This window comes from Lemur catta, chromosome 6, assembly GCF_020740605.2.
Source record: "Lemur catta isolate mLemCat1 chromosome 6, mLemCat1.pri, whole genome shotgun sequence".
Taxonomy (NCBI): domain Eukaryota; kingdom Metazoa; phylum Chordata; class Mammalia; order Primates; family Lemuridae; genus Lemur; species Lemur catta.
In genome coordinates, this window is record NC_059133.1 from 7,981,814 (window position 1) to 7,997,084 (window position 15,271).

Here is a 15,271-nt window from a genome sequence, read left to right on the forward strand (position 1 = left end):
AAAACCTCATAATTCATGGGGCACTAAGTAGAGGACTCAGAGGTATTGCTTCACTAGTGGGGAAAATTAATCCAAAGTACTGTCCTGGTTCTACCTAACAAAGCTTAAAGACAACACTAAAATGGATCAACAGTGTCTAACCAGAACAAAGATCAATAATATTATATAGAGATACAAAAAGATCTAGCCCTCAAAAACACGAAATTTCCAATGTTTGGCATCCAATAAAAATTACCAGACAAGAAACAACTGTATGCCAACAAATTAGATAACCTAGATGAAACATAAATTTCTAGAAAGAGACAAACTACCAAAACTGACTTGAAACAGAAAATCTGAATAGGCCTATAATAACCTGAATTAATAATCTTAAAATTTCCTATAAAGAAAAGCCCAGGAGCAGACAACCTCACTGGAGAATTGTATCAAATAATATTTATATAGAATAAAATAATTAATATCAATTCTTCACAAACTCTTCCTCCCCCAAAAAGGGCAGGCATAGTGGCTCACGCCTGTAATCCCAGCTATTTGGGAGGCTCAGGTGGGAGGATGACTTGAGGCCAGGAGTTCAAGACCAGCCTGGGCAACATGGCAAGACTCTGTCTCTACAAAAAATTTAAAAATTAGCTAGGTGTGGAGGCACATACCTATAGTTGTAGTTACTCAGGAGGCTGAGGCAGGAGGACACATGAGCCCAGGGGGTTGAGGTTTGAGTGAGCTATGACACCACTGCACACTAGCCCGGGCAACAGAGGGGGAAAAATGCATGAAGTAAAAACATACAGGACTGCAAGGAGAAAAAGACAAGTGCATAATTATAGTTGAAAATTTCAACACCCTCCCTCAATAATTGATAGAGCAAGTAGACAGCTAATTAGTAAAACTATAAAAGACTTGACCAACACTATTAACCAACTTGACCTAACTGACATTTATAGAATATTCTACCCAGCAACAGCAAAACATTCAAGTATACACTGAACATTTACCAAGATAGAACATATCTGGGGCATAAAAAAAAAATCACAACAAATTTTATTTGTTCAATCAAAATGTACCAAAAAGAGTTCACATAGGGTAACCTGAGGCTGCTATCCTTAGAAAAATCTGTTTGCAAGGGTTAGCCCTGGGTTGGCATCTATAAACCTGAATTTCAGGAGTGTTTCCACCATTCTCTATTTGATAAAAATCATTTACTGTGCCTAAACTCTACATACCACGTGGTTTAGGCTGAACACCTGTTTTCCTTCTGGGAGCCTGAAATTTTGGTACATGTTAGGTAGAGAGTGCATACACGACTGAACCCTGATAAAAAGCCTGGATTCCTAGACTCAGGCAATCTTCCCTGGTAGATGACACTTCACACATGTTGTTACAACTTGTTTCTGGAGGAATTAAGTGTGTCCGGTATGATTCTACTGGGAAAGACTCTTGGAAGGTTTCATCTGGTTTCACCGGCACGTTTTTCCTTTGCTGATTTTGCTTTGTATCTTTTTGCTGAAACAAATTTTAGTCTTGAGTATGAATATATGCTGAGTTCTGGTAGTGAATCACTGAACCTGGGGTTAGTCTTGGGTACCCTGGACACACAAAGTATGTTCTCTGGCCACAATAAAATTAAATTAGGAATCAATAACAGAAAGATATGTAGAAATCTCCAAAGATTTGGAAACCAAATAACACTTCTAAATAACTCATACGTCAAAGAAGAAATAAAAAAGATTAGCAAGTATTTTGAACTTTATGAAAACGAAACCATATCAAAAATTGTCCGATGCAGCTGAAGCAGTACTTGCAGGATCAATTTTTCCTGAGAAAAACTCGGTAAGCTAAAAGAGAAATTCTGCCACTTGATAAAGAGCAACTAGGAAAAGCACAGCTTACGCCACACTTAGTGGTTCCAAACTAAATGCTTTCCTCCTAAGACAGGAAAAGCAAGAATGCCTGTTCATATAACCACTTCTGCTTAACATGGCACTAAAGAACTAGCCAGTATAATAGGTAAGAATTAGAACTCAAAGACTGGAAAATAAAATTGTCTTTCTTTGTAAATGATACAACTATATTTGTTTAAAATAGAAAAACCTCAGCCTGAGCAATGGAGTGAGACCCTGTCTCTACAAAAACATACAAAAATTAGCCAGGTGTGGTGGCCCATGCACATAATCCCAGCACTCGGGAGGCTGAGGTGAGAGGATGGGTTGAGCCCAGGAGTTTGAGGTTGCAGTGAGCTATGATGATGCCACTGCACTCCAGCCTGGGCAACAGAATGAGATCTTGTCAAAAAAAATTAAAAAAAGGAAAGAAAGAAAGAAAGAAAGAAAGAATAAAAATGCCACTAGAATTATCTATTTCATTATAGTCACAATCATTTCAGTTATTAATACAGCAAACTATGTATCCCAATGAAGAGGGCACTACTTAGGAAAGGCTGCCAGGAAGACCAAGTAAATTTAGATAGAGAAGACTTTCTGAGAGTAAAAACGAGGCAGGGAGAATATATTACATTAAGTCAAGCCTTTGTAAATTATGGAAACAAAAAGGGAGAAAATCATATGAAAAATGGAGAAAAGATTACATAGGAGAAGGCAAATATTCAGAACTAGGAAATGACAGTTGATAAAGAAACAGTAAAGGGACTTGGCTCAGACACAGGTGTTTGGATTTCATAGAATAAGAAAGCACAGGTTGATAAAGAAGGGAAAAGAAAACAGCATATGGAAAATGTTTTCTGGGGAGAAGCTAGGAGCAGGAACGAGACAATGCTATTTGAATAATCCAGACATAGTCCAATGATGACTTAGATTCAGGATGGTGGCACAAAAACAAAAATGAGAGGCTCAAAGTCCAAAGCCACAGCTAAAGGACAAAGTCCAAAGCTAAAGGACACAGCAAAGTTTCAAGATTCAATGTGTCAGGATTTCAAGATTTCAGTACTGGGTGGATGAGTTACCAATGATGGGACCCACAATCAACAACTCTTTAGAGGGAGGTGAAGCAGAGGCCCCTCTCCCACCTCCACAGTTACTTTTCTGAAGAGCACCCTGAATGATAAGCCCAAGGTCTGAAAAATAAGACGTTAAAGGAAGAGAAAATGACATTAAATACACATTTTTAAGTGTAGTAAGTAAGCCCAGAGAGCACCCGCTTCCAAAGCAAACATGCTTTATCAATGTTGAGCCCTGGCTCTGGTGAGTTCAGGAAGTGTAGGGTGGTGTCACAATGTGCTGAGGCAGACTCACAGGCTGTGAGGAGGGGGGGTTGGAGGGAGGGGCTCCCCTTTTTAAAGTTTTCAAACCAGCCCTTACTGGCCTGAAATGTGATGTCTTTTGCATTTTCATTCTCTTGTTTTTGTGATTGCTACAAAGAGCCTTTTCATTGTTTCTGTCTTGTTTTTGTTTTTCAGTGTTTTAAAAGTAATGTTTTCCCCTTTGGGCTTTTCGGCCATATATTGGGAGCATGGGCATAAACAAACCTCTTTTTTTTTTTGTTTTTTTTTTTGAGACAGGGTCTCATACCCAGGTTGCAGTGCAGTGGCAGGATCACAGCTCACTGCAGCCTCAAACTCCTGGGCTCAAGCAGTCCTCCCCCGTCAGCCTCACAAAGTGCTGGGATTACAGGTATGAGCCATGGTGCCCCGCCTCTCCTCTCTTTAGGCCAATCCACTGACCCACCTGCACGGTTTTCAGTGGGAACCAGTAATTACTGCAGCCTTTTGTTTAAGGGGATTGAGCCAAGCTGCAAAATAAAAATATCATAAATTTTAAATGTACTGGTATAAAAACATAAAATTTATAGCAAAAAAAAGATTGACAGAAGATCAGATAGTGAAAGATTATTTTAAAATCTGTTGTCTGTGGTACATCTAACAGGAAAGATTCTGTATTTAGAAGTTGAACAGAGATATACATCTGGGTAAAATTATCTCCTCACAAAAAGGCTATTACTGAGCATAATACACCATTGGCAGGATTTTCACAGAAGGAAACATCTGGCTCCTCAGAGAGCAGCAATCTCACGTTTTACTTTGGGTCTCCTTCCTCCACACCAGAACCCTGCACCCAGAAGGTGCTCAAGGTGTTTTTCTTGATATTCTGACTAGGGGGTCTCTAGGTGAGGAAGCCTGGGCTACTTCCACTTTTTGAGGTTCCTAGGATATATATTTTTTAAATAAAGACACACCAAGACAGCATTATAAAAATTATGATATATTTTATTTATTTTTAATTATTTTTTGGGGGGGGACAGGGTCTCACTCTGTCACCTCAGCTAGAGTGCAGTGGCATCATCATACCTCACTGCAACCTCAAACTCCTGGGCTCAAGTGATCCTCCTGCCTCGGTCTCCCGAGTAGCTCAGACTATAGGTACACTCCCCCACACCTGGCTAATTTTTCTATTTTGTTGTAGAGACAAAGTCTTGTTCTTGCTCAGGCTGGTCTTGAACTCTGGACCTCAAGCAATCCTCCTGCCTCGGCCTCCCAAAGTTTTAGGATTACAGGCATGAGCCCCTGCCCAGTCTGCGGTATATGTTAAAGGTACACATTTAATAAAGCAATACCTTTAGGAAAGGAATACAATGTAACTGTACTACTCACAAAATAAGAGAATTAATAAACATGTTCACTTGTCATAAACCACAGGTAGTGTGACCTGGTTAACTAGAACAAGTTATAATCAATATCTTCTTCAATCCTGTGAATTTATCTCTATGATCGTTTACACAGATGCCACTGCAAAAACAAAGTATAAATTTGTTTTGAGCTCCAAAATGAGAACCCATGATTTCTCCCTCTTCTGTTAAAGAATTACAGGGAACTTCTAATGATTATACTCTACCTATGCTCATAGAAGAAATCTAGTGGCCCTGCCCCATCAAGCCTGCTACCTCCTTCCATTCAAGCAGCTTCAACTTTTCTTTCTCCCCGGGTCCTTCCTGTGCACCTTTCAAATAGGTTTTCTATCTTATTTAAGATGTTGTTGCCTTCTCAATCTGCTTCTGCTTACATTTTTCTCCTTCTTTTCTTTTCCAAATATACTGATATAAACTACACTCACTGCTACCATTTTCCCTACCATCCTATTAGCTCCTTAGCCCTTTATTGTCTAGGTTACTAAATGAATTAGAACTTGTAGAAATCAACATTATGATAGGTCAATTAGCATCTTGACAGTGTAAGCTCTGAATATGGAAAGCAGGGAAACATTGGATAGCCAACAAGACACAGACATCTCACAACTGAAAATTTACCAAAAACAGAACAAAAGATGGTAAGAGATGGGATGGATGACACAAAGGGAGTACTACTGAAGACTAATGGGCAAACAAAAAAAGAGGGAAGGAAACAGGAAGGAAAAGAGCTGTTGAAACTAAAGATGAGTAAAATAAAGGAAAATGCACACTAGATTTACATCCAATTAATCTTGCTCAATTTTGGTTGAGAACCAAAATTAGACTAACACTAGCTCAGTGAACCACTCAGAGATACATAAAAACCTTCAGCTGTCTTTTCCAGTTCATGCACCAGAGGGCCTTCTGCATAGCTTTTGATTTCATCCCTTTCACAGCTTCAGTGTCTGGCCCACGTGAGATGACATCAGCACTTGCCTCAGGTGATCTAGAGGTCACCTCCTTCACTCTCCTACAGATAAGCTTAAATGAGTCACCACTTTCTAATTCTACCTAACATCATTTGCATGGTTATAGGTACACTACTCAAGCAAGTGTATTAACTAGAAGTGACAAGCACCATTGTGGTTTATGATTTTCTTCTTTGAATGGTACTTTACAATGCCTTTGTGAATTCAAATATACAGAGTCAGATCATTATTTCCAAGGTCATTTCCAGTTCTAAACTGCAGTGTAGTCCAAGAGTCTCAGTCAGAAATGTCACAGTTAACCTGTAAGTCAGCTGTTGGCACTATACCCTAACTCCAGCTTTATAAAGAAAACCACTGTGCTAGTCATCTTCTCCCTGTACTAAATATGCTCCTTCATGCCTCTGCATGGGCTGCTCCCTCTGCCTGAAATGCCCTTTTCCTCCACAACTTGGGGTGAGTGTCACCTTCCCTGGGAAGGCTTTCTTGGACCTCCCCCAGTTGTGTTGACGACTTCCCTTTTCACCCCTGCCCCACCCCTTGTATTGTCCATCAGAGCACTTACTACACCAAATGGCACTCATCTGTGTCCATGTCTGTCTTGCCCACTTGACTGTGCACTCCTTGGGAACAAAGATCTCCTCTTCTCATCCGCCCTTGCAGTCCTAGCTTCTAGCAGAGCATTCAGCACATGGTCCCACTCAAATGTTCAGTGAAAGCGTAGTCATGTCAATCTTGAGTGCATTTCTTTAAAGATTTTTAAAGGAATAAACCATTTTGATTATGTTTACTAATAAGACTTAAGAGGATACTCATTAAACTCTACAATGGCTAAGTAATTTCAGACAAATTAAAAATTTCAGTATTCTTTCTGTAATCTTAAAATGCTTACCTATTACAAATAGAAATTAAGAAAAAACAGAACCTAGAGACAATAGATTCAGCTTAAAAACGAAAGTCCCTTCCTGTCCCTATATATTAAATTTATTTAAAACATTAGAATGACTGAGGGTTTTTGTTCGTTTATTTTTTTAGGGACAGGGTCTCACTCTGTCACCCAGGCTGGAATGCAGTGGCATGATCATAGCTCACTGCAGCCTTGAACCTGAGATATTTTTAATTTTTATTTTAAATTCTATCTTTCCTAACTTAACTTGAAAAATATTTATTGAGGACCTACTATGTGCAACTCATAGTGCTAGCCACTATTGATACAAACATGAATAAAACAAAGAATTTTTATTCATGTAGCTATTTTCTAGAAGGGGAACATAATATACAAATTAAATGATTTTTTTATTAAAATTGTATTAAATGTAAAATTGTATTCAATGAGTGTTTAAAAAAGAGCCTATCTCCTAATGTGGGGTGGAGTTGAGTTGGAAATCATTAAAGAAGTAACACAGGGTCTTCACTGGGCATTCAGTAAACAAGACCAAGAACAGGAATTCAGGTTCTTATCAGGGTCTTTAGGCCTCATTAACAGTTTTAAATAGGGGAGAAATATGATCAGATTTACACTCTGTTCTAGAGTAAACATTTTATATTGAGATATAACATACAAAAGTGCTCCATAGTTTTAAAAGATTATTCTCACCATAGTTTCAACAAATCTCTAAGGCAGAGAATTCCCTACTTGGCAAAAGAAAAAACTAAGGCTCTGCAAAACTAAGTAATTTATTTCGGGTTACTTATTCAACAAACATCTGAGTGCCTACAATACGGCAGGCACAGTACAATGTGTGCTTGAGGATGCAGAGATGAATACAATAGTCTTGCTCTTACGAAACTCACAATCTAGTGGGAGAGACAAATCTAGAAATATGATATAGTATAGTCCATGCTAGAAATGAGTAAAGTATAAGGGAGCGGACAGAAATTAAATCTTCCTAGAAAGAATTAATCGCTTCACTTCTGTGTTTAAGGAGTTTTTTTTTTTATACTGTAGCTTTTGAATGCTCAATCATTTCTGTGCTTGGAACACAGTAGATACTAAAGTAAATGTCTGCAATACAAACAAACCCAGGATTTTTGACTCCCAGTTCAGAGACTTTCCAACTCTGCCCTGATTCTGGAAGAGTAGTATGCATTAATTCTAATAATTATGGAACTATTTTTTAGTTCTACTTTTGAAGCTATTTTTAGAGCCAGTTTACAAACCACAAAAGAAAATAAGTCTCATTAAAGTCATGTTTCATTTCTGACCCAACTTTAAAACCTATAAAAATATCTAAACAGTTATTTTTTAAAAGCAAATCTACTCCAAACACATCACATTGTATACATTAAATATCTACAGCTTTTTGTATGTCAATCATACCCCAATTAGGTGGTTTGGGGGAAAAAAGGCACAAATCTACATTCAGAGGGTGACAAAATGCTCCGATAAAGACAATCAAGAACATATGCTACGTATTCCTTCATAATTCACAATCTCTGTCCTCAAAGGACTTACATTTTCGTTTCTAATTGGAAAGATAAAACATAGCACATAAAAAGAATAAAATAAAATACAAGGTAGCATTTGTTTATTTCTTTAAAATTTTATAGACTGCCTACCATAGGCCAGGTCAGGAGCTGTTTCAGGGATGCAAAGATGAATAAGACAAAGGCCTGCCTTCAAGAAACAGCCTCATGGGGGAAACCAACAATATAGAACCCAGGACAATCAGAGCTGCTTTTCAACAGGTACACACAGATGAGAACACTGTGGTGTGTACAGCTGGCGTTGGTTCTAATGCATCAGACAACCGTTCTTATTGGTCAGAAATTAAATCTGTTGTTAAATATGTTAATATTACCTCTGATTATAATACAAATCGATATATAAGTAATTACTATATGAAAAAATGATACAAAAATTAATGTTAAAGGGTTCAGAGGAGATGGTGAGAACTAAAGTTTAGGGGTGGTCTCGGGGTCCCTCTAGTCTTCTTAGCAAGGAAGGTTGGCATATTTGGATAAAGAAGCTGATTCTAGGTGAGGGGAATAGTTATCAGAAGGCCAGTGGCTGGAATTACCCAGGTATGGCCCTTCAACTATGTTAAGGACATGGTTTAGAGCTGTGCTGTCCACTGTGGTAGCCAATAGCCATGTGTGGCTATTGAATACTTGATGTGGCTAGTCTGAACTGAGATGTATATACGTGAAAAATACACTTCACATTTTAAAAACTTAACATTAAAAAAAGAATGTAAAGTATTTCATTAATTTTTTTTACTGATTACATATTTAAACAATAATTTGAATATATTGAAGTAAATAAAATGCTATGAAAATCAATTTCACCCCTTTCTACTTTTTTAATGTGGCTACTAGAAAATTTAAAATTACATATGTGGCTCCCACTGTGGCTTGCATTCTATTTCTATTGGACAGCGTTAGTCTAGAGGACTTTAAATAACAGGCTAAAGAGATTAAACCCTCTAGGCAATGAAACACCATTGCAGGTTTTCAAACTTAGGTGCCTGTAGTAGATTTGGGAGAGAGCAGGAAACATAAAGCATTGCTTGCTTCAGGAAGATTAGTGAGGGAACAATCTGCAGGCGTGAGACGCTAGAGACTGTCAATGTCAAAAGGCTGCAAAATGTCAAAGGGTAAGCAGACTCAGCTGGAAAGTATAAAGGTCTTCAGAAGCTCCATGCTGGGTGGAGAGAGGAGGAAGAAATCAGGAGCAGACTGAAACATGGAAGAATACCAGCTCCAAGTGCTGACCCCAGCCTGGATAACCAAGGCACAATGCTTGCAGGACTTAGTGAGCTTAGCACAGATTAGGTGAGGTCTAGTCTGACTTAGTAATAAAAAAGCTCCCAAGCAGAGGTACAATTCCGAAGAACAGGACTGGTGTTCTCTCCAGCAATTTCAGATCTATCTCTCTGTGGCAGGACCTCCAAGAATGGGATCAAATTCCAGAGGAGATCAGGAGGAGGTAGGCCAAGGATACCAGAAATTATAAGACAGGCAATAAATAATGAATACCAAACCCCAGACTTAAAACATGGCCAATAAAATTTATTGTATGCCTGACACTTTGCCAGGCTCTGAAGATATGGTTAACAAAATGGACATGGCCCTGAATCACAAATTGTGGTGAGAGCTATGAAAAAAGAACAGGAGCTCTGAGAGACCAAACTGAGAGCAGATGGGGGAATTGGGATGAGGTCATAAAAGAAAACTTCTCTGAGGAAGTGACAATTTAATCTGAACCTTAAATTAGGTGGGTGCAGACTACAGGAGAGCAGAGGAAGAACAGCCCAAGTCAGGAGAGTGGTATAGGTATATACAAAAAACCTTAAGGCTGGAAAAGGCTTGGATACTTTGAGGAACTCAAAGGATTGTGCAGTCAGAAGGTCAGAGGAGGTGAGAGAAGGCTGGAGAGGCCAGAACATGCACAACTTCATGGGATAAAAAATAAAATCCCAGCCAGACATGGTAGTGCACACCTGTAGTCCTAGCTACTTGGGAGGCTGAGGCAGAAGGATTGCTTGAGCCCAGGAGTTCACAGTTGCAGTGAGCTATGATCGCACTACTGCACTGCAACCTGGGTGACAGAGCAAGACTCTGTTTTAAAAATAAAAAATAAATAAAATCCCAAACTGGCCTGAGTGCAATGGGAAGCCAAAGAAGTGGTGTGATCCTAAAGGGTTCTCGGTGCTCCCCAACTACCTATGCTCCCCTTGGCCCACTAAATCGGGGCTGGGTTGGCAGTAAAGGGGCAGGAACCAGTATTTAAGCTGAGTACAAGGATTGTAGTATGGAATAAGAGAATTAATTATACAGCCTTCCAAGTGCTCCAGGATTGCAAACTTGAGAGACTAACAGCACCACTGAAAAATCTGATGGAAGAGCTGGTATGAGTAGCATTGGCTAACTTTAAACATACTGAGTATGAAGGAGTAGTAAAGAAATCCAGCAGGTAAATATGGAGGTCAGGCATGGATATGTAGGTTAGTGTATACAGAGGTGACAGTTTAAGTCCCAAAAATAAACAGCATTTACAAAGAGTAGAAAAAGAGAAAAATAAAACAATAAAATGAGCCCTTATTGATTGATCCCGCGTGTTTGCTTATCTCTGGGACAGAAATCAGGAAAACAATGACGCCCAAAAAGGTAAAAAGGATAGTATGATATCAGAAAAAATTAAGAAAAGGCAGAGAATTAAGAAAGGGGTAACCCAAAGGGATGGCATGGCAGTGTTTTGTGGGGTGATGGAACTGTTCTGTATCCTGATTGTCGCATTGGTTACATGAATCTATACATGTGTAAACATTCATAGAACAGTACATACATGTGTGTATGTGTACAAAGTCAATGTTACTGTATTTTATTTTAAAAATAAAATTCTAGAAAGAGGTGGAGGTACTCAAAAGGATTGACTACTGCAGGGAGACAGAACAGTATGAAGTCTGTGGAAAACTTAACCTTTGGGTAATTGGAACCTTGGACAAATTGTTAGTGAGTAGTAAGGTCGGAAGCCAGGCTGCAAAGGTTTAAAGAATGACTGAGCAGTGGAGGCAAGGAAGCAGTCAGTGTAGGCTCCTCTTTCAGAACTCCGGAAGTAAAAGGAAGAAGAGAACAGCACAGTAACTCAAACAGGAAAGTAGACCTGAGAGATTTGGCAAACTGGCAGAATTTCCCAAGACCCCGTGAGTTGCTCCATTTAAATATTCTTCTAGAACATGTGTCTTGCACATGAACTATTCATTTTCTTATCGTCCCATTAAACTAAAACTGCATAATTCAACTACTAAAACAAATCCAAAGTTTTTACATTTTAAACTCTGCTCCTTAGTCAACTAACATTTACTGTACCCCTACTACATGCCAACCGCTGTGCTGGATACAAAAATGAATCATGCCTGGTCCCTGGAAGAGTACACAGGATTTATCACAACAGCAAGGTACAGGAACAGAGATCTGCACAAAGGGCTCTGAAAGCCTCACACCCTGAACTAAAATGCATTTGTTTATAAAAATCAAACAGGGGAAAATAAAAAAAAAAGCTTAGATGTACTTTTGCAAAAATGTTTTTAATTTCTAAAAACCAAGAATAAGTTTAATTTAACATTAAAACCTTAAGTTAGGTATAAGCAACCTAATCATCAGTGGTATTCTCCTTTTCTACTCCTCTCTACTTTTCAGTGTCCTTTCTGCTTTTCTTCCTCTGGGTAATTTAGCATGGAGGCAAAATGAAATAGGCAGTCTTTGAAACCAGACAGACTTGAGACTAAACCTATGTCTTTGACCTTCCTAGCTGTGTGGCTCTTGGAGGCCCTTTTTCTCATCCATAGAACAGTAATGATACCTACTCCACAAGCTTGAGGTAAGAATCAGGGAAAAAAATGGAAAGAGGCTGGAATATGGTAAGCATGCAATAATCATTAGCTAATATTATTACTGCCATTTCAACAAATGGTATTGTTCTGATTTTAAAACTTTTTTTATTTGAGATGCGGTCTCACTCTGTTGCCTAGGCTGGAGTACAGTGGCACAATCATAGTTAACTGCAGCCTCAAACCCCTGGTCTCACAAGAGATCCTCCTGCCTCAGCCTCCCAAGTAGCTAGGTCTATAGGCACATGCCACTATATCCAGATAATTTTTTTTAGAAAGATGGGGTCTTGCTGTATTGCCCAGTCTGGTCTCAAACTCTTGGCCTCAAGTGATCCTCCCACCTCAGCCTCCCAAAGTGCTAGGATTACAGGTGTGAGCCACCATGCCCAGCCTAAAACATTTTTAAGTGCTTTCATGTGAATGACGAAAAAAAATTTTCTTAAGGCCATGACATTTATATGCTGCTACCCATAGAAAGGCAGCTTGGGAATTTCTTGCTTCTCTTTAAGTCCTATAGGAAACTACTCTGCTCAAATAATGATGCATAGGACAAGCAATTAAAAACGGTCAAGAACTAAGAAAATATAAAAGCATCACTATCATCACTATGTCCCAAGTGGGACAAGCCAGTATGATATGTCCTGGATACTGGTGAATGCGCCTTAGTGTAGGGAGGTACTACATTCATAGCGCTCCCACTACCTACCTACAGTCATACTGCACACTGTAGAGGTGTAAGACAATGTGCTAAAAGTTCTGCTCTTTAAGAAGCCTTTACACAACACTACCAAAAATACATACGTAGTTTAAACGCCAAAATCACTCATGCTTCTCCAAAAGGAAACTTACACTACTGAAACTTCCCACAATGAAGAGGGAAATAGCCTCTATTATTAGATGTTCACAAAATGCTAAGATGTATGATTTCTACATATCTTACTTGTACATGCTAAACTGTTGGGAAAGCACTAATGATGTTTTATTCACTGACTCTTGGTTTGCTTATTCTTGTATAATTTTGCTTATACTGTAATACAAATGACCAACCTGAATTTCCATTTGTCTCTCAATCTCTTGCATATATGCTAAAAAGTAACAAAACAGCTAAAAGATACATGAGAAAGCAAAGGGCTAAAAGTTACAGACTGCTAATCTGTGTCCAGAGAATTAAAGATGGGCTGGTCCTTCCAAAGCGCTTGACAAGAGTCTACCATTACTGGATGTCTTTAGTCACTAGAGTGTATTTCGCTGGATTGATAATTAGGCGCTATAGGCTAACAAACCTGGTATTTTAAAACTAAAAGGCACCGGAGAAAGGGAAGGTGGAAAACACTCCCTGGGACTGTTTCATCCGCAGTTGTCCCCCTCTGCTCTGCATTTCGCGGTCGAAAGTGCGAACCGTCTCCCCAAGAGGCCACACACGCAGGGCCCTGGGGAAGGGTGCGCGATCACCCGCCCCGCGTTAAGCTGGGGAATACATTTCACTCCATCACGCAGGTCCTGCACCCAAGGCAGGGTCCCGCGCAGGGACCGGAGGCTCAGAGGCCTGACGCCTCCCTCTGCCCCCGCCAGGCAGGGGCAGACGCGCCTCCGCGGGCCTCGGCTCTCGGCCGCCACCCGGGGACAGGAGAGCCTCCCTGCCCGACGGCCCCCAGCGACGGGAAGCGAACTCGACTCGGCCAGCCCACCCGGAAGCCCTCCCCCAGCTCACACCTGCCGGCGCGTGATGCCCCGAGCCGCGCGCGCCCGCCTGTCCCTGCCCGACCATTCCGGCCGCTCCGGCCCGCGCGCCGGACGTTGTCCGGTGTCCCTGCCCACCCCTCGACTCAAATCCACCCGGCGCCCGTCCCCACGGAGCGCGCGCTCAGCGCCGCCTGACGCGCCGGCCCCGCGCGCGGCGCTCACGCCCCTCCCCAGCCCGCTTCCCGCCGCGCGCGCGCTCACTCGCGAGGACACGCGCAAGCCGCGCCTCAGCTTGCCATCCTGGGCCGCGCTGCGCGCCCCCGCGGGAGTCCTTCCCGACCCCCGGCCGCCCCGCTCCGACCGGGCGGCGCGCGGGGGAGGGGAACGACGGCGCGGCCGTCGGTCCTCACTCACCGACGAGCCGTGCCGGCTCCGAGTGCGCGGTGTTCAGCTGTGAGGCGAGGCGATGCGCGCGGTCCCCGCTTCTCCGCAGGCTGTGGAGGCGACGTCGTAGGGGGACTGAGGAGTGCGGGGGTCACTCCCTCCCGCTTCACCTTCCAGAAGCACCGGGACCCCAGAAACTAAAAACAAAATAAACAAACTTTCCCCTCCGCCTCCCTCCCCCCAAACCACAACACAAACACTCAGGGGCCCGCCCAGAGCCCCACTCCATTGGTCGCAGGGAGGATGCTTCGGGCTTTCACTGGCTCGCTTTTGTGCCCGTCAAACTGCTGTCCCGCCCCTCCAATTCCTCGCCGCTGCCGTCGCCCCTCATTGGTTAAGTGCTTCCCGTTTGACGAGCTAGGATTGGCTGAGCTGCCTGCGCCAATCATGCGGGGACACACCCCCTCAGCATCCCAGAGGCCGCTTCCTCGGTCGCGGGCCGGGAGAGGCGGAGGGGAAACTAGAGCATGATGGCGGCCGGGCTTGCTTGGCGCAACCATTGTCTTTCTCCTTTTTTCAGCTCATTAGTGCCTCGCTCCGGCGCTGTTTCCCCTAAGCTCCTCTCTCCATCCAGTACTGCCTAATAACGGAATGTATACGTGCCGGCTCCTTGATTTATCTCCTCCGAAGTGCTGAGTGTGGGCTGGTTGTGCGTCATTGGACTGTCAGGATGTCACTTCCAGGTCAAATCTTCAAACTATTGGTGGAACAGCAAGAAAGCCCGTCCGACAACAAGGGCTAACGCCATTGGTGTGACTCCACTGAGTTCTTTCCTGGCACATTATTGGGCAAATGGGTGCGTCATTGAGACCCAGCTTCCCTGTGTTACAGTTAATTGTTTACTGGAGAGTTGGGGTCGACCCTGGTTATTTGGCCAGTAGCTGACGATAACAGTGACTACCGTTTATTGCACGCCTACTTTGTGCCAAGTACTAGGATGAGTTCTGTACAGAAATTGGTTAAACCTGTGAGTTATACCGTATCTAATTTTTACAGATAGGAAACTAAGGCTCTAGAGAGATTAGGTAATTTACCCAAGGTCATCCAGATAGAAAGTAGTTGGTGGGGACGGCATTTGGTCCTAGGTCTGTCTGACCCCAGAGCCTTCATTCATTTTACTATGTTTTAGTGCTTGTCCCTTAGCTCAGAATTGTACCTGTCAGCCAACCTAACACCTTAAAAATGTTTCCTTCGGAACCCAAGGCCTTCAAC

At 41.9% G+C, this 15,271-nt stretch overlaps 1 long non-coding RNA gene across 1 annotated transcript in view; it reads right to left on the reverse strand.

The window, feature by feature from the left end:
- The window catches only part of LOC123640330, a 92,811-nt gene extending 78,200 nt beyond the window's left edge, over positions 1 to 14,611 (reverse strand). The window contains exon 1 of the long non-coding RNA XR_006735948.1: positions 14,030 to 14,611. This is a non-coding gene — a long non-coding RNA (uncharacterized LOC123640330). The remainder of the gene's footprint in view (positions 1 to 14,029) is intronic.
- Between the last annotated feature and the right edge of the window lie 660 nt (positions 14,612 to 15,271).